The following is a 22,955-nucleotide window of genomic DNA, read 5'->3' as shown; positions in this document are numbered from 1 at the left end:
GGGTCTGGTCCAGGCTAAATCTCATGAAACCTCATCTCCAATCCCAGGCCTCTCTCCAACTACCCTAAATTGGGCTGCCACGTGGTGGAAGAGACTGGCCTGTCCCTCTCCTTTCCTCCTTATCCTTCCCCTTCTACTTTTGGCTTTTCCAAGGTCTGGATCGAGGAAGATAAAATGAAAGGAAAAGATATATTTTTTGTTTGTTTGCTTGAATTCCTCTGCATTTTAGTTCTTCCATAGCTATTACTGGCTGGCCATCAGTGACTTCTTTGAGGCAGACAGCCAAATAACTAGCACTTTTGTGAGGTTCACAGGAAGCTGCCTTAGAAACCCTGCAGGTGCTCAACACTGCACAGTCCCCAGACAAAGGTGACCCAGGTTGTGGCTTACCTCTTGAAATTTCCCCATCCCTAATGGTATATCTCCTTCCATCCTAACCTACCGCTACCACCGCAGTGTTCTCCTGCCCCAGCAAGTCACCTTGAGGACAAGTACTTTTAAGGTAGCTTCTACCTTTCACAGCATCCTCTTAAGCCACGGAAAACTCAAACATCCTTTCCATGCCAAACGATGACAAGGCAGGCTACTACTCGCTCATTTCACGCTGTCATTGGAGGTGTTCCACCTGCTGTCCTACCTTCAAAATTCCCCCAGGTAAGAAGCAGGTCCCAGTCTTCATTTCCATGTACACCTCAAACATCAAGAGCACCTTGATCCCTCTTCCCCATCTCCAGCCGTCTCAGGGAAGGCATAAGGGCTTCTATGTTTGAGCTGGTCTCTCACAGAGGGGAGAGCTGCCAATTTCCTCCTGTTCTAGGGACACCCATATCTTCATGTAGCTTTCTTGAACCCTCTCAGTTGGTTTAAAGAGATGTTACCTTCTTTTACTGAAGTGAGTGGGGGAAACGCCACAGTCCTCCCTAGTTAAGCCAACAGCTCACTACCTCTATGTATTCCTTGCTTCTCTCCATTGGTTGGGGATGAGTTACAAGGTAATGAGGAAAAGGGTGATGACTCCAGGACAAGCCCGGTCACAGGTTAGTAAGTTCACAAAGTATGCAGTATCCCACAGCCCATATTATATTGGGTTGGCCAAAAAGTTCATTTGGATTTTTCCATAACATCTTATGGAAAAACCTCAACAAGTTTTTTTGGCCAACCCAATATTTGTGCTAGGCATGGAATTAGGGCAACACAGCAAAATCAACAAGGAAAGTATTTGAAATGTTCTATAAAGGAAAAGGAAAAGGGAAGGAGGGCAGTTCTTTTCTGAGGTCATTGATTCAATATAAAAGTTGGGTCAAAAACTCATATGGTATACAGGAATGAAAATGTCTGTGAACCCTACTTTATCAACAGCAAAATTCAGCCTACCGAGAACAAATATTTGGGAATATAGCAGTAAGTTATTTTATCTTGATATTAAAAATGCAGGTGCAATGAGTAAATGATTAAAATTGAATATGATAGACTGAGCATCCTTTATATGTTATTATAAGCATTCAATTAAGTGCACTGTTGGGTCTGGAAATTTAGAAAAGGGTCAAATCTTTAAATAGTTGTTTTTCTCTCAGTAAGTTAAATTAATATAGAGGTTTTGAATTTCTTCCTCTGCCCCCAAGGCAAGAGTTCTTAATTATTAAGCAGTTTAATTTAGAATTTATATTTTTCTCACTTCAACTTTGCTGTTCTCTAGTTAATTGTGAAATTTCAAAACATTCATTGATAAGAATTTTCATTAGGTTGACCAGATATCAAAATTATTTATAAGCAGCTTCTTATTTATACAAGTTTAGCAGAGTACATCATGAGAAACACTGGGCTGGAAGAAGCACAAGCTGGAATGAAGATTTCCGGGAGAAATATCAATAAGCTCAGATATGCAGATGACACCACCCTTATGGCAGAAAGTGAAGAGGAACTAAAAAGCCTCTTGATGAAAATGAAAGAGGAGAGTAAAAAGTTGGCTTAACGCTCAACATTCAGAAAACGAAGATCATGGCATCTGGTCCCATCACTTCATGGGAAATAGATGGGGAAACAGTGGAAACAGTGTCAGACTTTATCTTTTTGGGCTCCAAAATCACTGCAGATGGTGATTGCAGCCATGGATTAAAAGATGCTTACTCCTTGGAAGAAAAGTTATGACCAACCTAGACAGCATATTCAAAAGCAGAGACATTACTTTGCCAACAAAGGTCCATCTGGTCAACGCTATGGTTTTTCCAGTGGTCATGTATGGATGTGAGAGTTGGACTGTGAAGAAAGCTGAGCACCGAAGAATTGATGCTTTTGAACTGTGGTGTTGGAGAAGACTCTTGAGAGTCCCTTGGACTGCAAGGAGATCCAACCAGTCCTTTCTAAATGAGATCAGCCCTGGGTGTTCTTTGGAAGGAATGATGCTAAAGCTGAAACTCCAGTACTTTGGCCACCTCATGCGAAGAGTTGACTCATTGGAAAAGACTCTGATGCTGGGAGGGATTGGGAGCAGGAGGAGAAGGGGACGACAGAGGAGGAGATGGCTTGATGGCGTCACCAACTCAATGGACGTGAGTCTGAGTGAACGCTGGGAGATGGTGATGGACAGGGAGGCCTGGCGTACTGCGATTCATGGGGTCGCAAAGAGTCGGACACGACTGAGTGACTGAACTGAACTGATCCATGCCTGCTAAGTTGCTTCAGTCATGTCCGACTCTATGCAACCCTGTGGACTGTAGCCTGCCAAGCTTCTCTGTCCATGGGATTCTCTGTCCGTGAGATTCTCTAGGCAAGAATACTAGCGTGGGTTGCCATGCCCTTCCCAGGGGATCTTCCCAACCAAAGGATCGGACCTGCGTCTCTTACTAAGTTTCCTACACTGGCGGGTTGGGTTCTTTACCACTAGCACCACCTGGGAAGCTCTAAACAAGCTCAACATATTACACACACACACACACACACACACACACACACACACACACACCAGGAGGGGGAGAGAAAGGGAGAGGCAAAGAGACAGAATTGTTAAGCCAAATGCCATATGACCAAACAACTCACTTTCCTTCTGGAAATTCTATTTTCCCATCTTTTCAACTTCTTACTCCCTAGAAATGCTCCTACCTAAATCTTTATTTTGTTTTCAGCTAGGAACTAGATCAATAAGATTCAGAACAGGTTCTAGATACTATTGTTTTCCTGTCAAGAGGCATTGAAAGAGGAGAGGTAAGTTTCCCTTGATATAATTTATTCTTTTGCAACACTCTCCTGCCCCTAAAGAGTATCTCTACCCCAATCCCACCCACTCATCACTCCTTTTTAATTTCTGTTACAAAATGTGGTCACAAGTATTCCTGCAGCTCAGTATGAATCATATTTGAATTTTTCCATGGAAACATGGGTTTAGTTCAGTGCTGTTGTGGCAACCAGAGACTAACGAGTCATTAGAGGGTTGGCCTAATGGATCCCACCACCTGCAGTTCTTTCTATAGGAAATCGTGTTCAGAGTTTTGAACAATGGCCATGAAATGTAAGTTAAAGATACCCTGTGTTTTTTTACAAATAACAGAGATATCCAAGAGGGAAAAAGCTCCTTAAAAAGTTCAACCTTTTCAAATGAACAATATTACTCTCATGTCTCATAGAGAAGTATCTTCAGAATTTCCTACTTAATATAAAGCAGCAAACTTGCCTTTGAAATCCGTTCTTGATCCAATCAAGAATAAGATCTTTGTTCATGCCTTCTCCACGATCTAATAAACTAATCTGTGCCAAACGAATGTTTTCTTAACATCCTTACTTTTCCCATCTCCTTAACATTTTCTATTATATTTCTGCCTCAAACTCAAAAGTTCTCGTAACAAGTTAGTTAATAATGAAACCACTTTCTTGTTGTCTTTAATCTCCAACTTGATGAACTTTAGTTACCCTTAACCCTGCTATGGGATGATCTTACCTGGATTTTGTTGTTCAGTTGCTAAGTCGTGTCCAACTCTTTGCAACCCCATGGACTGCAGCACACCAGGCTTCCCTGTCCTTCACCATCTCCCAGAGTCTGCTCAAACTCATGTCCTTTGAGTCAGTGATGCCATCTTACCATCTAATCCTCTGTCGCCCCCTTCTCTTCCTGCCCTCAATCGTTCCCAGCATCAGGGTCTCTTCCAATGAGTCGGCTCTTCACATCAGGTGGCTAAAGTACTGGAGCTTCAGCATCAGTCTTTCCAATGAATGGACTGGTTTGATCTCCTTGCTGTCCAAGGGACTCTCAAGAGTTCTCCAGCACCACAGTTTGTAAGTTACCTGGATAGGGTTCAGTTTCTACAATTCACCAGCAGGTTGGCTGTGTCAGATGGAAGCCAACTTTGAAACTGCCCTAAGATCTAGAAATCCAAGAGCAAAGAGCTTAGTTTCAGCATCTGTGGTTTCATGACAATTTGGGAAGGAATGTTAGAGATTTCTGAAGTTTCAACAGACTGATTAGAAATTTCTTGGAAACTCTAGAACAAAAGACATTTTCTTACAAGTTTTGTTTCTTATCAAAATAATACATATATATATAGTCCAAGATGATACTACTTTTATCAGATTTGTTAAAACAAATAATGTCAAGGTATCCCTAACTCCTCATTTTCCCATCCATTAAGTGATCACTTTTAACTTTTTTAGCTCTTTTGGTATTTACCCCCAAAACATGCTTGAGCTGCTATTTCTGAATTTTTTTTTTCAGTCCTAGGCATTGTCTACTAACTATGGAAGACAAAGAGTTAGCTCTTTTTTTCTCCTTCTAGCTCTCAAATGGCCGCATACTCCCCATGCCCCAGAAATGCTAAAAACAAATTTTTGATTAGATATCCAGTAGCTATATTATCATACCTGTGTATGTAATGCAGGACTAAACCATTTAGTACACCATGATGGAAATTTCTTCCTTGCTCAATATTTTGATTATCCTGAAGCTAATAATTATTGGATTATTTTTTCCCATTTGCTTAACTTTTTACTGGGGTGGCCAAAAAGTTCATTCCAGCTTTTCCATAATATCTTCTGAACTTTTTGACCAACCCAGCAGATAACACCACCCTTATGGCAAAGTGAAGAGGAACTAAAAAGCCTCTTGATGAAAGTGAAAGAGGAGAGTGAAAAAAGTTGGCTTAAAGCTCAACATTCAGAAAACTAAGATCATGGCATCCGGTCCCATCACTTCATAGGAAATAGATGGGGAAACAGTGGAAACAGTGTCAGACTTTATCTTTTTGAGCTCCAAAATCACTGCAGATGGTGACTGCAGCCATGAAATTAAAAGATGCTTACTCCTTGGAAGGAAAGTTATGACCAACCTAGATAGCATATTCAAAAGCAGAGACATTACTTTGCCAACTAAGGTCCGTCTAGTCAAGGCTATGGTTTTTCCTGTGGTCATGTATGGATGTGAGAGTTGGACTGTGAAGAAAGCTGAGCACCGAAGAATTGATGCTTTTGAACTGTGGTGTTGGAGAAGACTCTTGAGAGTCCCTTGGACTACAAGGAGGTCCAACTAGTCCATCCTAAAGGAAATCAGTCCTGGATGTTCATTGGAAGGACTGATGCTGAAGATGAAACTCCAATACTTTGGCCACCTCATGCAAAGAGTTGACTCATTGGAAAAGACCCTGATGCTGGGAGGGATTGGGGGCAGGAGGAGAAGGGGAAAACAGAGGATGAGATGGCTGGATGGCATCACTGACTCTATGGACATGAGTCTGAGTGAACTCCAGGAGTTGGTGATGGACAGGGAGGCCTGGCATGCTGCGATTCATGGAGTCACAAAGAGTCGGACACGACTGAGTGACTGAACTGAACTGAACCGAATATGTGCTTATCACTAAGTAACCTCAAAGCCTTCCCCAACCCATCCAAATATTCTCTCGTTGCTTTTATTTACATTAGCTATTCTATCATCTTCATCTTCTTGAAGAAATCTCTCCCTAAAATTCTAACTTGTTCCAACTTCTGCGAGTTATACTTTTTAGCTGATAGTTTTCATTTACTATCAAATGAAGGGAGTGTGTTCCTTTCCTGAGCTGACTCTACTGTTTCTTAGATACAATGGCTCTTTTTTTTCTTGGTTTGCTCCTTTGTTTCAAAGGAGTACATCCTTCAGCAGCCTCCCAAGAAAGGGTACACTGGAGTCAATGTTTTCAGATGGTTCTTACACATCACTGGTAATTAACCTGTCCTTATACTTCACTGGAATTTGGCTGAGCATAGATTTATAGGTTGGAAGTGATTTTCCCTTAGAATGTAGAAGATAAATTGCTCCACTGTTCTTTATCAGCATTGTTTTTCTGCAATTCGCAGCCACTCTAATTCTTGTTCCTTTTTATAGGATAGGTTCCCGCCTCTTTCTGGAAGCTTGTGTGGTCTTCTCTCTTTTCCTAGTGTTCTCAAATATTATGATGGACTTTAGCTGAGATCAATTTTTAATGGTTTCAGACTCCTCCTGCTGACTCCTTGATCTTATATGCCTGCTACCTCTTCACACAGATATAATGCTATAGGTTTATTCCTTGGAGGGGGTGAGCCAGGGAAGTCTGTGGACTGTGGGCCATCTTTGGCCTACTATATGCCTGCTGCTGCTGCTGCTGCTGCTGCTGCTAAGTCGCTTACTACTACTACTAAGTCACTTCAGTCGTGTCCGACTCTGTGCGACCCCACAGACGGCAGCCCACCAGGCTCCCCCGTCCCTGGGATTCTCCAGGCAAGAACACTGGAGTGGGTTGCCATTTCCTTCTCCAATGCATGAAAGTGAAAAGTGAAAGTGAGGTCACTCAATGGTGTCCAACTCTTAGCGGCCCCATGGACTGCAGCCTACCAGGCTCCCCTGTCCATGGGATTTTCCAGGCCAAAGTCACTTAGTCATCTTTTAATCTCAACTCAAGGGTCTTCCCCTTTGAGAACATCCCTGGTTCAACCAACCTGAGTCAATCACTCCCTTTTTTTTTTGTGCCACTGCTGTGTCTCATATCTCTGTTTGGACCTTGTAGCACTTTATTACATTGTCTCATTTACAAAAATCAAAGTCAAGGATAATGTTCCATTTCACGATGAAATATTCTTCTGATCCACAGAAGGAAGTAAACTGACTTCTATTATGCTAAGGAGTTTATATACACTCATTAAACCCTTAAAATCCAATGAGAAATGCATCATAATATCTAGTTTACAGCTGAGGAAACCAAACCTTAGAGTTTGGTTAAGTTTCTTCTGCAGGACACACAGATAAGTGCAGAGGTGGGATGTGACCCCAAACCTACCTGCCTCCCAGTGAGCAGCCTCTCCTCTTTGATTCTGAATGAATCCGTGTGTCCACCCTCCTGTGTGTTCCTCCCCACATGTCATGTCGTGGTTTTCTAGGGCTGCTGTGAAAAAACTGCAACAAATCTGTGACTGACAACAACAGAAATTCCTTCTCTCCTAGTTCTGGGTGCTAGAAGTCTAGAATCAAAGTGTCCCACCACAGGCTCTAGAGACAATCTGCTTCCTCCTGCTTCTGGTGGGTGGCTGGCAGTATTGCTCATGGCTGTGTCGCTTGAAGCTCTGCCCTGTTTTCGCATCTCCTTCTCTTCTCTCAGTATCCCTTATGTACCTCTTTTTCTTTTAATGAGATATTTATTTTTTTCCTTTTTTGGCCACGCCACATGACATGTGGAATCTTAGTTCCCTGACTAGGGATCGAACCCATGCCTCCTGCAGTGGAAGCATAGAGTATTAACCACTGCACCGCCAGGAAAGTCCCCCTTATATGTCTCTTATAAAGACACTTGTCGTCAGATTTAAGACCCTCCAGATAATCTAGGATGATCTCATCTTGAAATTCTTAATTACATCTGCAAAGATGTAATTATTTTTTTCTAAATAAGGTCACGTTCACAGGCTCCATTATGTGGGGACCATCATTCCATCCGGCATATCTCCACCATCTTTTACTTTTGGAAAAGAAACAGCATTGTTTGAAGGAAAGACCTTAACTCTGAAACGGATTCTCATTGGAATTCTAGCTCTGCCTCCTACTGGCTGTGTGATGTTTGATCAGTACCTGAAAACCATCAGCCTTTCCCTCTTCTTTAAAAGGGAAATATTTGTTTCATAGACTGATTTGGGGATTAAATGAAGTAAATCACCTAACACATAGTGGACAGGAGTCACGGCTCATTCTCTCACCACCTTTATAAATAACGCCTCTCTAAGGCCAAATCACAAGCTGAGTGATACATACTAGATTTTATTAAAAATCACTGGAAACAAAAGTTCAGACTTTAAAAACGGCCATTGTTTGAACTCTGCACTTTTTGCTCTGAGTTAGTTTCTGCTTTCAATTTCCTGGGATCTGGTTCTGATCTTACTATAGGTAAAAGTTTCATGGCTTCATCGTCAAGATACGAGTTTTTAAATATTTTTGCATTTTTCTCAAAACTAACAAATATTTAAGAGATGTGAAAAAAAAAAGATGTGTATTATGTGCCAGTTTATGAGTCTCAAAAAAGGTGTCAGTTTACAGATATACCTCATATTTTTTAAATCCAAAATAACATTGTTTAACTTGGCCACCAACTCTTTACCACATTTAATACTAGACTACTTTTGACTATTTCCAACTGGAATTTATCCTCAAGGAATGAATGTTTGCTACTCCTGAGTATATTTTTTGTTAATGTGATAAGCAGCATAGATGGGTGGAAAGAATAACAAACATAAATCAGAAGAACTTGCTTCAAAATTCAGTGTGTTATTACCAACTATGTGACCTAAGGGAAGTCATATAATCTCGCTGAGCCCATTTTTTTCTTCTACAAAGAGTGATGCAGATACCTGCCTTGTTAAACTTTTAGAGCTGCTGTCAATACATGCTCTGTGGAAAAAACATACAAACCCCGGACTGGGCTAGATATACAAAGTTGAGAAACATAGACCCTCACCCTCCCTAGTGGACAGCATCAAAATAAAATTATACCCGTGAAAGCATCTTAACGATGTTAAAGTGATGTGCGTTACTGGACCCCTTATATCCCCAGCAGTGATGCTCATCCTAGAATCATGGGATAATACAGAATCCAATCTTAAGCCACTTTATGACTGATCATGGGAATGGACAATACAACAACACCTGCCCAGACTAAAGGGGAAAGCTCCTAAAAGTTAGCAAGGGCTAAATCTCACAGTGCATGGCAAAACCTTTCAAGATTCTCTTCCACTACAATTTATTCCCCTATTACTTGCCCTATGGAACCCTTAAAAATTCTTATCATAGTTCTTAAGGGACCATCTAGAGCAGTGATCCCCAGCCTTTCTGGTACCAGGCACCCATTTTGTAGAAGACAACTTTCCCACGGACAAGCAGTGGGGGTGGGGGTGGGGATGGTTTCAGGATGATTCAAGCATGTTACATGTGCTTTTATATCTTTTATTTCTATTATTTATACATAATAATATATATTATTTTTATCTATTTTTATATCATATTTTTTATATATTATAAAAAATATATATCTATTTATATATATTATTTATATATATCTATTATTATTACATCAGCTCAATCTCAGATCACCAGGCATTAGATCCTGGAGGCTGTGCACCCTTGCTCTAGAGAATCAGACTGAATATGCTGCCCTCCTCCCAGACCAGAGCCATCTGGCGGTGTGGTGGGCCCCTGCAGCCCACATTGCTGGCCCAGTGGCATATAAAACCCTCCTCCCGGTCCCATTACTGCTTTGTGTATGTTTATTACCAGAATGTCCTCTGTATCATCCTGCATTAATGCTATGAATTGATTACACCATCTCACACAGCAATTAAAGGAGAGATAAAGAAGGCCAACTATAACCTTGCTATTAGCACAAAGGCAAACTATAATGCATGTTAAACACAGGACGCTAAATGTTAAAGAGTGGTGTAAATCCAAATAAGACACTGCTCAGAGGACTGAAAAGGGAGGAATGCAAACCAACCAAGGGGGCAGATTTGAGATCATGCCCTGCTAACCTCTACTATATTTGTTCCATTTTAAGTCTCATTCCTGCTGGCTCAGACAGTAAAGAATATGCCTGCAATGCAGCAGACCCAGATTTGATCCCTGGGTCAGGAATATCCCCTGGAGAAGGGAATGGCTACCTACTCCAGTAATCTTATTTGGAGAATCCCATAGACAAAGGAGCCTGGTAGGCTACATTCCATAGGGTCTCTAAGAGTTGGACATGACTGAGTGATTAACACTAGGTCCCTTCAATCCCGTGAAAATATAAAGCATAGTCAACATATCCTGAGTAAGGCTCACTCGGCACATGGATGACTCCCCTCCCCAGCCTTCCTTATAGTCAGGAGCAGCCCGTGATGAGTTTCTGGTCAGTGGAATGTGAACAGAAGTTATGTGCATGATCTCCAGGTCTGGAAGGAAGATGACCCTTGCACATCTTGTGGGAAAGAAGGCAGAGTCCCCATCATACTGATCAAGGTAACCAAAGGAAGAGGGGCACTTGACTTGTTTACCCATTCAATACCATCATGAAAGTGAAAGTGGCTCGGTCATGTCTGACTCTTTGCGACAGCATGGACTATACAGTCGATGGAATTCTGCTGGCCAGAATACTGGAGTGGGTAGCCTTTGCCTTCTCCAGGAGATCTTCTCAATCCAGGGATCAAACCCAGGTCTCCCACATTGCAGGCAGATTCTTTACCAGCTGAGCCAACAGGGAATACCATCATGGGAGCGTGCAAAAATCTCCCACAGTGTTTGAGACTTCATACACTTTGGGAGTTAGGACCCTCTACATAATAGCTTCTAACAGCAATTCCTTTAAAAAAATAGAGCATGTGTTTTGAAGATATTGTGAGCTATGCTGCTGTCACTGTTCTTCTTATGAGGACATAGAGTGTTAGTTATAAACGTGGGCTTTGCAGTCAGACAGACCTGAGTTTGAGTTCACATTAGCCACCAACTAGATTCATGCTGTTTATTGTGTTTCTCTAAGTTTTTAGGGCTGACACTAAAAAAGGCTCAGTACTTTTTTAATGTATAATACCGGGATATTAATAGGAGTCTATTTCATAGTACTGCTGTTTATCATAGTACCTGGCACGCAGTAAGTGTTCAAGAAAAGTTGTCTTATCATTAATAAGTGTATCTAGTGCCATGTAATTTTAAAAATTAAACTGTTGATGGTCATTAGTGCTGTTATGAAGTCATTCAGGTTTTCCTTCCAGACAAGTGTGGGGTTATACCTCCCTTCCCACCTTTTAGAGTTATGTGTACTCACATGTTTAATTTTTACCAGTGAAATATGAGTGGAATAGACATGGATCACTTCCAGGTGGAAGTTTTAAGAGTCAGCATTTAAAATACTATCTTTTTTTTCTGCCACACTGGCAATGATCCAGCTAATGGCTCCTCTGTCAGCTTGGGTCCTAGAGCCAACCTATGATGTAGCGTGGCCAAGAAATAAATCCTTGTTATTTTAAGCAACTAGAGATGTTGGAGTTTATTTATTAATAGCCCCCTCTGACCTATACAGGAACAAATATTCATACGGGTAAGTTAGTTTTAAAAATAGTTTCATTGTTTTATAGCAACGTCTCATAATAATAGCTGACAATTGCAAAGGGCTCACAATATTCCAGGAACCACTGTATGCTTCATGTGTGTTAACTCATCCATCCATTTCCACAATAACCCCATGAGATGCCTGCAGAGTTCTTATCCCCAATGAGTAGGAGCAGAGAAGTTAAGTAGTTTGTTCAAGGAGACATATCTGATGTCTAGTGTGGTAGAAACCAGTTTCAAACCAGCCCAGCTAATTCTCAATGCTATGCCACTCATCTATGCATTCTGTTACTTCCTGCAATGAATGCTGGAGTGTAGCTCCCAGGTAGCCTGCTTCAGGACCAAGGCTCTGGTCTCATCAGTTGTCAGAAGCACTGACTGCTGGTGGGCTGACTCCCTGAACGCCGTGGAAAGCTCCCTCAGGCAGAGGGCTGCTTCCCCAACTTCGGCCCTTCTCTGAAGGACTAGCTGCCTCTGCATTGATGTTCAAGTTTTCCCTTTGCCTTTTTCTCCTTTCCTTACTTCCACTCTTCCCCCAAAGCATTCCCAAATAAATTTCCTTCATGTAAATCTCATCTCTGAGTATGTTTCCCAGGGAACCAGAACAACAGTATCTCCCTGTTTAGCTCCACATGCGTCCTGAAACATACACGGACTACATATTAACTCCATGCACAATTAGTTGCCAAATGACTGTCACAGTCCATGTGAGTTCAGGGAAAATAAAGGTCATCAGGCAGGCTGGAGAAAACTCAGATGATGAAACTTCTCAGAAGTTAATGGAGACATAGACTCTTCTACTTTCTCTATTGAATTCAGGACACTCCATTTCTCAGAAATGTCACCTGTAGTTATTTAGATCCAGAAAAATGTCAAAAAAAAGAACCACATATTTGTATATAACAAATGATAGTTGATGTGTATTATGACAGTTATTCGTACTTGTAAGTAGAAATGGGAAATTGTCTCAAGATTACATAACTCATGAGCTGATGTTCTTCATCTCTTTCATGAAGATAGATGTCTCAGGAGGCTAGAAGTCATGGATCTCTATTGCACCAGATATTACATATCACTGTGTTCTACTTATACATGAGAATACTATTGAAAACTGATGTCTTAAATTGATTTTGATTTCTAAGAAATGATGAGGAAAATCTAAGATTTACTTTATAACCCATCCTCTCTCTCTTGTGCATCTTAGCTTACATGGCATCTAATTCCACTAAAATTTAAAGAGAGCCAAAATATTACTTGTGATGTTACTTATTCTTTTACCGTAATTGAGTATTTCTCACAATTTCAGCTCTATCCCATTAGCAGTTGTCCATATTTACATGCTGTAAAACTTGAAACACACAAGAAGTTCACAGGTGTGGTAACAAAACAGGCCAAATTATAAAACCAAAAGAGTCTAAATACATCTGTGTAATTTAAATGTTAGTTGCTCAGTCATGTCTGACTCTTACCATCTCATGGACTGTAGCCCACCATTTTCCCCTTCAGGCACGAATACTAGAAGGAGTATCCATTCCCTTCTCCAGGGTATCTTCCCAACCCAGGGATTGAACCTGGGACTCCTGCATTGTAGGTGGATCCTTTACTGTCTGAGCTACCAGGAAAGCTCATCTATGTTATTTAAGATAAACATTATTACCTATTTTCCTTGGTATAAACATATCTTGTGCATTGTACATTCTGCTTATATATCTTCACTACATGTTAATATAGGTCAATAGCTAATGTTATATAGAATTCAGGACAAATGAGATTATTATGTTTCCTTCTTTATGGATTATCTTGGTCTGCTCAGGCTGCTACAACAAATACTACAGACTGGGTGACTTAAGCAGAAATTCATTGCTTACAGTTCTGGAGGCCAGAAGTCAAAGATCAGGGTGCCAGCATGGCTGGGTTCTAGGGAGAGCCTTCTTCCTGGTTTGCAGACATCCATTTTCTCCTTGGACCCTTACATGGTGGAGAAAGAGAGAAAAAAATATAAAAAACAAACTCTTTGATGTCTCTTCTAAAAAAGTTTTAATCCCACCATGAGGGCTTTACCCTCACAACGTAATTATTGGTTTGGCCAGAGTTTGTTCAGATTTTTCTGTAATGTGGAAAAACCCATACAAACTTTTTGGCCAACCGAATACTGTCTAAAGGATCCATCTCCAAATATCATGACACTGGTATTAGGGCTTCAAAATAGGAATTTAGGAGGGGACGCAAATATTCAGTTCTTATTTTTCACCTTGGGTGGACTCCAGGAGTTGGTGATGGATAGGGAGGCCTGGCGTGCTGCAGTTCTTGGAGTTGCAAAGAGTCGGACATGACTGAGCGACTGAACTGAACTGAACCAAAAAAGTAGGATTTTAAGAATAAAAACTTAAAATTGAGTAGCTTATATTGTCTACAGAATTTTAAAACCGTTTAAATCATTGTGGAGTTTGTGTTTACAAAACATGTAACAGAGCCCTTTGTAACCATCAGTTCAAAATGTAAGTAAGAATCCTATTCCTTATTGGCTACTTTAATTTTATTGAATGTACATTAAATTATGTTAATATTTCAGTGGGGATATATTAATACTTTTGCACTCATATTACTAACCATTAAACAACTGCTTTATTTTCACAGAATTACAGATAGGAATAGAAAATATGCACCCTTTAAAGTGTTAATATAGGTTAACGAGAGAAGTAACTCCTGGGAGTAACCAAGGAAAGAATAGCCAGAAAGAGTGGAAATGTTAAATTATGAGCTATTTTCAGCGAAATATAGTCTTTGAAAAAGTTGCAAGTGACTGAGACAATTCAAACTAATCAAAGAACTACCATAATAGTGGTGCATAGGAGATTTGGTTTAATGCCTAGAGAAGAATTATCCAAAATTAGCCTATCAATTATTTGCAGGTAAACAGTTGCTTTTTTCTCCAGCTTGAGGGTGTTCAAAAATAATTTGTTTACTGAAATAATTTATAAATTTCCCCCCAGCAATCTTGGAATTAACTTGGACATATTAAAGCAAAGTTTGCTACATAATTCCCTCCAAAGTTCTATACCTTCCATCTAGCTAAGACACAGTTCTGAATATCCATGGTGTCAACTGTGAGTCTTCCACTTCATCTTGGTTATATGTCTCTCAGATATGTATGCTTTTTCACTCATTAAATGCTGCTTCTATCAAAATAAATGTTGGCGTTAAAATACCTTGACATCAATATCAAAATATTTAATTTAAAACAAGGTTTGAAAAGGCCAACTGTCTAAATATAGTAAGATATTTCCCTGACTATACCATAGCCCATCAGGCTCCTCTGTCTCTGGAATTCTCCAGAAAAGAATACCAGAGTGAGTAGCCATTCTCTTCTCCAGGGGATCTTCCCCGCCCAGGGATCAAACCCAAGTCTCCTGCATTGCAGGCAGATTCTATACTGCCTGAGCCACCAGGGAGGCTCGGACTATACTTTATCTTATGAATGATTAGGTGATTCAGTCTTGGCATTGATGGGATAGGCTTGTTCAAATGCTGTGTGGACTCCTAAGAGGGAGAGCATCTCAAAACTTTCCTTGACTCTCAACCAGGCACATTCACCAACAACAGTCACTGAAACATAATGACTGAAAGTAAGGATAGTCATCATGACCATAGAAAACATTTTCAATTAAGAGGATATTTTATACAGAAGCATGCTTTCTGTTTTCAGAAGAATTACAAAATAGTTTCTTCTTGAAATAGTTATTGACAGTATTAAATTTCATTAGTTTTTTTTAAATGATTATAAATTTTCAGTAAAAATGAACAAATCTTAAAGATTTTATTGCAATACATAGTTTAAAAAACAAGGCAACCATCAGCTGGGTATATCTTGCTGCTGCTGCTGCTGCTGCTGCTGCTGCTGCTGCTGCTAAGTCGCTTCAGTCGTGTCCGACTCTGTGCGACCCCATAGACGGCAGCCCACTAGGCTTCCCCGTCCCTGGGATTCTCCAGGCGAGAATACTCGAGTGGGTTGTCATTTCCTTCTCCAGGGTATATCTTACTTCATATGAATATGTGTCTGCATAATTTTTTTCTATTTTGTGAGAAGGACTGCACAGCACAGCTTGCGGAATCTTAGTTCTGTGACCAGGAATTGAACCCATCCCCGTGCAGTGGATGCACAGATTCTTAATCACTGGACTGCCAGAGAATTCCCTACATAATTACTACAGAGGATGATATGGCATGTTGGTTCTGAACTTGGGCTCAGGAGCCAGAGTACCTTAGATCAAAGCTTAACTTCATCAATTCCTATCTGTGTGATGTTGCAATTAGGTAAACAAGCCATTAACCTAACTTTCTGTGGCTCTTTTTCCTCACCTAATAAATATGATGATCATAATTATACCTACTTCATAAAGTTATAGAAGAAGGCAATGGCAACCCACTCCAGTACTCTTGCCTGGAAAATCCCATGGATGGAGGATCCTGGTAGGCTGCAGTCCATGGGGTCGCAAAGAGTCAAACACGACTGCAGCGACTTAGCATGCATAAAGTTATGAAGGTTAAATGTGATAATTATAAAGCAATTAGAACAGTGCTTGCTGCTGCTGCTGCTGCTGCTAAGTCGCTTCAGTCGTGTCTGACTCTGTGCAACCCCATAGACAGCAGCCCACCAGGCTCCCCCGTCCCTGGGATTCTCCAGGCAAGAACACTGGAGTGGGTTGCCATTTCCTTCTCCAGTGCATAAAAGTGAAAAGCGAAAGTGAAGTCACTCAGTTGTGTCCGACTCTTCACGACCCACATGGACTGCAGCCTACCAGGCTCCTCCATCCATGGGATTTTCCAGGCAAGAGTACTGGAGTGGGTTGCCATTGCCTTCTCAGAACAGTGCTTAGCATATGGTAATTACTCAAAAAGCAGTAGCTACCCAGTTTTGCTGGTTAGTTTTCCCATGCAGAAGTTGACTTATAAATTCTCCCAATGTTGTGTCCTAGTTTAGATATTCATGTAATTCATCATGCGTATGTGTAATGTTTTTAAAGCTTCCTACCACTGAAAAATGTATATGTAACATCTGAACATCAAAAAAAAAAAAATTTTGAGCTTTGTTAAAAAGCTTCCTATTATAAAGAATCGTGACCTACTTACATTTGGTCTGTGAATAGCCCAGCCTTTCATACCTGAAGTTTAGAACATAAGAAACACCACACTGAGTTGCACCCCCAGCTTCAGCTGCTCGTCATTCTCTGTTTGATAATGGTATGTAGAAGTAGGGCCCAGGGATAATATGACTGCCCCCCATAAAACCAAACTAAAGCATTCAGGAATGTACACCAACAATCTTAAATACCTTCCCTGGGACCCATGGGGCATCTATGATTCATTAATTTTTGCCAGTCCTTCATGTACCATTTTTAATCAATTTCCATTTAGGAGGATGGCAAGAGAAATACATGTCTACATTCTTTTTATATTTATTCTGAAAATTGTACTTCTAATCTTCACTAAAAGATTTTGTCCTAGAATTCCACAAATAAGGAAATAAATGTTAAAGTGATAAGAAAAGTCATACACGTAGCTTATGAGTTGAAAACCATTCTGGGCATTTTGAACTTAATTCCTAGTGAAATTTAGTAATGTGATAAAGCCTGTAATGGTAGGGTTCTTTTTCTGAAAACCCAATTATGATCCTGATTCTCCTTATTCAGATAAATGAACTCTTCACCTGGCCAATTAAAACGCTAAAATTCTTGCAGTTCATTATAATAGAAGCAATGGATGTTTCCTGAGCATAGTTTCTTACTTTATTTGCTACAAATTGTCTATTTGTATGTCAATATACACTGATTAGTTTTATGTTTCTGCCCTTGAGAAATGTTTTATAATTAAGTATATAAAATGACTTCTAATTTTTACTTCCTTAAGGTGTATGATAATTATATGCATAAATTTGAATTTTAAAGACTTAGTTTCATTTAACAGGGGTTCAAGTATTCCTGGAAGTAAACAATGTTGGGAGATATTAAAGTCTTCAATACCTAGAGCTGTACTTTATACAGCAATGGAGGAGAGTTGATAATATATGTCCCTTAAATTTGGGGCTCCCCAGGTTGCACTAGTAGTAAAGAACCAACCTGCTAATGCAGGAGACAAAAGAGACCTAGGATCAGTACCTGGGTAAGGAAGATCCCCTGGAGGAGGGCATGACAACCAACTCCAGTATTCTTGCCTGGAAAATTCCATGGACACAGCAGCCTGGCGGGCTATAGTTCATAGGGTCACAGAGTCCGGCATGACTGAAGTGACTTAACACGCATGCACGAATGTCCCCTCAATTTCAAGGTATGCTTTTCTTTTATATTTGCAATATTCCTTTTTATATAAAATAAGCCATCCATCATCACTGTTTTTGTTTAAATGCACAAATTGAATAAATAGAGTTTTAATAAATATTATTCATGAAGAGCATTAGTCAGTCAGTCAGTTCAGTCGCTCAGTCATGTCCGATTCTTTCCAACCCCATGAACTGCAGCATGCCAGACCTCCCTTTCTATCACTAACTCCCAGAGTTTACCCAAAACTCATGTCCATTGAGTGATACCAATGGTGATACCATCCAACCATCTCATCCTCTGTCATCCCCTTCTCCTCCTGCCTTCAGTCTTTCCTAGCATCAGGGTTTTTCAAATGAATCAGCTCTTCCCATCAGGTGGCCAAAGTATTGGAGTTTCAGCTTCAACATAGGTCCTTCCAATGAAACACCCAGGACTGACCTCCTTTAGAATGGACTGGTTGGATCTCCTTGCAGTCCAAGGGACTCTCAAGAGTCTTCTCCAACACCACAGTTCAAAAGCATCAATTCTTCTGTGCTCAGCTATCTTTATAGTCCAATTCTCACACCCATACATGACTACTGGAAAAATCATAGCCTTGACTAGACAGACCTTTGTTAACAAAGTCATGTCTCTGCTTTTTAATATGCTATCTAGGTTGGTCATAACTTTCCTTCCAAGGAGTAAGCGTCTTTTAATTTCATGGCTGCAGTCACCATCTGCAGTGATTTTGGAGCCAAGAAAAATTAAGTCTGACACTGTTTCCACTATTTCCCCATCTATTTGTCATGAAGTGATGAGACCGGATGCCATGATCGTAGTTTTCTGAATGTTGAGTTTTAAGCCAACTTTTTCACTCTCCTCTTTCACTTTCATCAAGAGGCTCTTTAGTTCTTCTTCACTTTCTGCCCTAAGGGTGGTGTCATCTGCATATCTGAGGTTATTGAGATTTCTCCTGGCAATCTTAATTCCAGCTTGTGTTTCTTCCAGTCCAGTGTTTCTCATGATGTACTCTGCATATAAGTTAAATAAGCAGGGTGACAATATACAGCCTTGACGTACTCCTTTTCCTATCTGGAACCAGTCTGTTGTTCCATGTCCAGTTCTAACTGTTGCTTCCTGACCTGCATACAGGTTTCTCAAGAGGCAGGTCAGGTGATCTGGTATTCCCATCTCTTTCAGAGTTTTCCACAGTTCATTGTAATCCATACAGTCAAAGGCTTTGGCATAGTCAATAAAGCAGAAATAGATGCTTTCCTGAAACTCTCTTGCTTTTTCCATGATCCAGCGGATGTTGGCAATTTGATCTCTGATTCCTCTGCCTTTTCTAAATCCAGCTTGAACATCTGGAAGTTCACGGTTCACATATTGCTGAAACCTGGCTTGGAGAATTTTGAGCATTACTTTACTAGCATGTGAGATGAGTGCAATTGTGCGGTAGTTTGAGCATTCTTTGGCATTGTCTTTCTTTGGGATTGGAATGAAAACTGATCTTTTCCAGTCCTGTGGCCACTGCTGAGTTTTCCAAATTTGCTGGCATATCGAGTGCAGCACTTTCACAGCATCATCTTTTAGGATTTGAAATAGCTCAACTGGAATTCCATCACCTCCACTAGTTTTGTTCATAGTGATGCTTCCTAAGGCCCACTTGACTTCACATTCCAGGATGTCTGGCTCTAGGTGAGTGATCACACCATTGTGATTATCTGGGTCATGAAGATCTTTTTTGTACAGTTCTTCTGTGTATTCTTGCCACCTCTTCTTTATATCTTCTGCTTCTGTTAGGTCCATACCATTTCTGTCCTTTATTGTCCCAAGCCCATGAACAGCATTGCTGCTGCTGCTAAGTTGCTTCAGTCATGTTCGACTCTGTGCGACCCCATAGATGGCAGCCCACCAGGCTCCCCCGTCCCTGGGATTCTCCAGGCAAGAACACTGGAGTGGGTTGCCATTTCCTTCTCCAATGCATGAAAGGGAAAAGGGAAAGTGACACAACTCTTAGCGACCCCATGGACTGCAGCCTACTAGACTCCTCCATCCATGGGATTTTCCAGGCAAGAGTACTGGAGTGGGGTGCCAGTGCCTTCTCCAATTATGAGATTCTTCTCCGATTGAGAGCATTATGAGGCCCTAATTATTTTTTTCCCAAAATCTTGTTCTGTAGATCATGTGACAAAAGTTACAGCCCTGCAATTGTACCCCTAGGAATTTACCCAAGAGAATTGAAAATATATGTTTCCATAAAGACTTGCAAACGAATACTCATGGCAGCATTATTTTTATTAAATAAAAGTAGAAAGAACCCAATGTTCATCAACTAGTGAATGGCCAAACCAATTGGAATCTATTCATACAAGAGAGTGTGTTATTCAGTTATAAAGGGGGATGAAGTGCTGTTATTGCTATAACATGGATGAGCCTCAAAAATACCATGCTAAGTCAAAAGAGCCATGTCAGAAAGACCATATATTGCATGTTTCCATCTACAAGAAACGCACAGAAAAGGGAAATCTATGAGACAGAAATTGGCAATGAAGATAAATTATTATTACATATAATTATCTTAGAAATTTGGTTTTAAAAAATGCTTAGTATTAGTAAAATTATAAATAATAAAATAGATGCTATGGTAATGATACCTATATACTTATACTTTCAGTATTTTATTATTCATGTCTTTTTATACTGCCTGAGGAAAAATGTTTTAATTAAACAATTTCCTACAACAATTGGGACGATGCCACAACATCAAGTATGATTTAAATCTACATACTACAGCATTAAACAGAGATGACTTTAGCATGATTTTTTTTCTGTTAACTATTAAACTAAATTGCTTCTTAGTGTCCTTTCTAATGGTAAAACTATTAAATACCATGGGATAAATTTTTTACTGGAGTTTGGTTTTAAAGCTTATTGCCAACCTTAAATAATAAGGGTGTCCCGTACAGTATTCTAATTGCTCTACTTGTATCAGCTCATTTAATCCTCACAACAACCAGAAAAGGGACAGGCTAGTTAATTGCCATTTTCCAGATGAGGTTACCACTTACAGAGAGATTGAGGAATCATCTCAGTTTCACACCACTGGGAAGGGGCAGAGCTTGGATTCCAACCCCAGCATTCATTCCAAAGTCCATGCTCTTGTCCATGACACAGCTGTCTCTTAATGGAGCTTTGCAAGGACATATTGGGCTTCGCAGGTAGCTCAGTTGTAAAGAATCTGCCTGCCAACACAGTAAGAGATATAGGTTCGATCCCTGGGTAGGAAGATTCCCTGGAGAAAGAAATGACAACCCACTCCAGTATTCTTGCCTGGGAAATCCCATGGACGGAGGAACCTGGTAGGCTACAGTTCATGCAGTCTCAAAGAGTCCGACACGACTTAATGACTAAACAACAACAATGAGGACATATTAATATCTGACTTACATTAAGAAGATGAAAAGAGCTCTAAAGTGTCAGAGTTTTCTATTGACAAGTCAGTTTTTAATGAACGAGTGGACCGTGGAACAACCGGTTATTTACTTAAATAAGCCAGGAAAACAATGTCAGTATTATGCATTTGTGTTGCAGGCATTGAGAAAGGTTGCTTCAAGTGAGACTCATAAGTGGCTGTCCGAGAAGAGATTTTATTAAGGAAAAATGATGGCTAAGATGTGTTTGCTTTTGGGAAGAGGAGAGAATCCTTCCACATAATAAGAAAAGGTAATTGTCTAATTTTAAGAATTTTTAATGCCAGGGCTTAATTTTAAGGAGATTCAAAGAAATAGACACCTGGAAACTTACATTTAAAAACTGGACATTTTAAATTACATTTCTTAAATGGGATTTTATTGTTTGAATTTAAGAGTAAAATAAAAATTTTTTTAAACTTGTTACATTCTCCTCATTTCCATCAATAACCTCAACAGAAAAACAAAGATTACATGGAAACAATGCAAATGACAGAGACACACACACACACACACACAAAGTATCCTATGTGGGAAAAGCTTTCATTCTGTAGAAATAAGCACAGGATTTGGCACAAGCTAGATTTAGGTTCAAACCACGACTTTATTGATAGTTTATTTGGCCTTGTTCAGACTTCAGCATCATTGAATCTCAGGTCCAATTCATACCACCTCACACTGTTGTTCTGAAGATTAAGGGAAACAGTAGATGATAAGTGACCTTCCTAAGAAATATGAGCAGCAAATATTAGTCAAGCCTTCCTTCCTCCTGGAGTAGAATGGGGAGCCCAGAGATGTCTGTGATTCCTTCCTTAATCTTTCTTCCACGGTTGTAATGACATATAACCTGATAATATCTAAGGAAGCACCTTTAGCTCTTAGGAGAAAAATTATTAAATGTGTGGCACATTTGTATTATTTTTCCTTTCATCTCTATTTTTTTCCCTTTCTTCTCTCTTTCTTCCTTTCTATTTTTTTCCAAAAAGTTTCTTTGATCAAGCTCATTGCAAAACAGTATCATAAATTTCTTAGTAATCCTAAACCCTGCTTTGAAAACATTATGCCTCATTTCACAGGCTGGATACCAATTTTCAAAACACCTGAAATTCACAAACGTGGGCAAATATGAATCCAAAAATGTGTGTAATATATGATCACTATTTGTGGTATTCGTTTATGCCAGACTACTGAATTGCACATTCCAAATGTGAGTTACAGCGTTCCTCTGAAACATCTACAGAAAGGATGCTGACACCTCCTGGCCTCTATTGGCTTGGGTCTGGGCTGTGCTCTGCCAAGAGAAGCTGCTGCAGAGGCTGCTTTTGTGGACATTTTAAAACCTCCACACTTTGTCTTGGCCAAAAATTTTGACCTAAATGTGCCAATTGAAATGGTCCAAAAATTCCAGAAAATTCAGTAAATACAACACAAACCCAAAAGAGTTCACAGATGTTAAATATCAACTATAAAATAAGTGTAGTTCTTACTAACACTTTTAGTTGAACAACAAATTCTACTTAAAATTTCGACAGAGCACTGGTTATAAGACTCTTTGTGACCCCATGGACTGTAGCCCTCCAGGCTTCTGTGTCCATGGGATTCTCCACGCAAGAATACTGGAGTGGGTTGCCATTT

At 40.1% G+C, this 22,955-nt stretch overlaps 1 long non-coding RNA gene across 4 annotated transcripts in view; it reads right to left on the bottom strand.

Moving 5' to 3' along the window:
• Positions 1-11,487: 11,487 nt before the first annotated feature.
• Positions 11,488-22,955, bottom strand: part of LOC147343714 (uncharacterized) — a 231,492-nt gene continuing 220,024 nt past the window's right edge. For all 4 annotated transcript variants that reach the window (XR_015156457.1, XR_015156455.1, XR_015156456.1 and 1 more), the window contains exons 4-5: positions 13,420-13,519; positions 11,488-12,396 (exon numbers count right to left, since the gene is read on the bottom strand). This is a non-coding gene — a long non-coding RNA (uncharacterized LOC147343714). The remainder of the gene's footprint in view (positions 12,397-13,419; positions 13,520-22,955) is intronic.

Source organism: Bos grunniens, chromosome 27, assembly GCF_055505025.1.
Source record: "Bos grunniens cultivar Pamir isolate PY7600 chromosome 27, Bosgru_T2T1.0, whole genome shotgun sequence".
In the NCBI taxonomy this organism is placed as follows: domain Eukaryota; kingdom Metazoa; phylum Chordata; class Mammalia; order Artiodactyla; family Bovidae; genus Bos; species Bos grunniens.
Note: the sequence above shows the minus strand (reverse complement) of the source record. Positions and strands in the feature narration are given on the sequence as shown.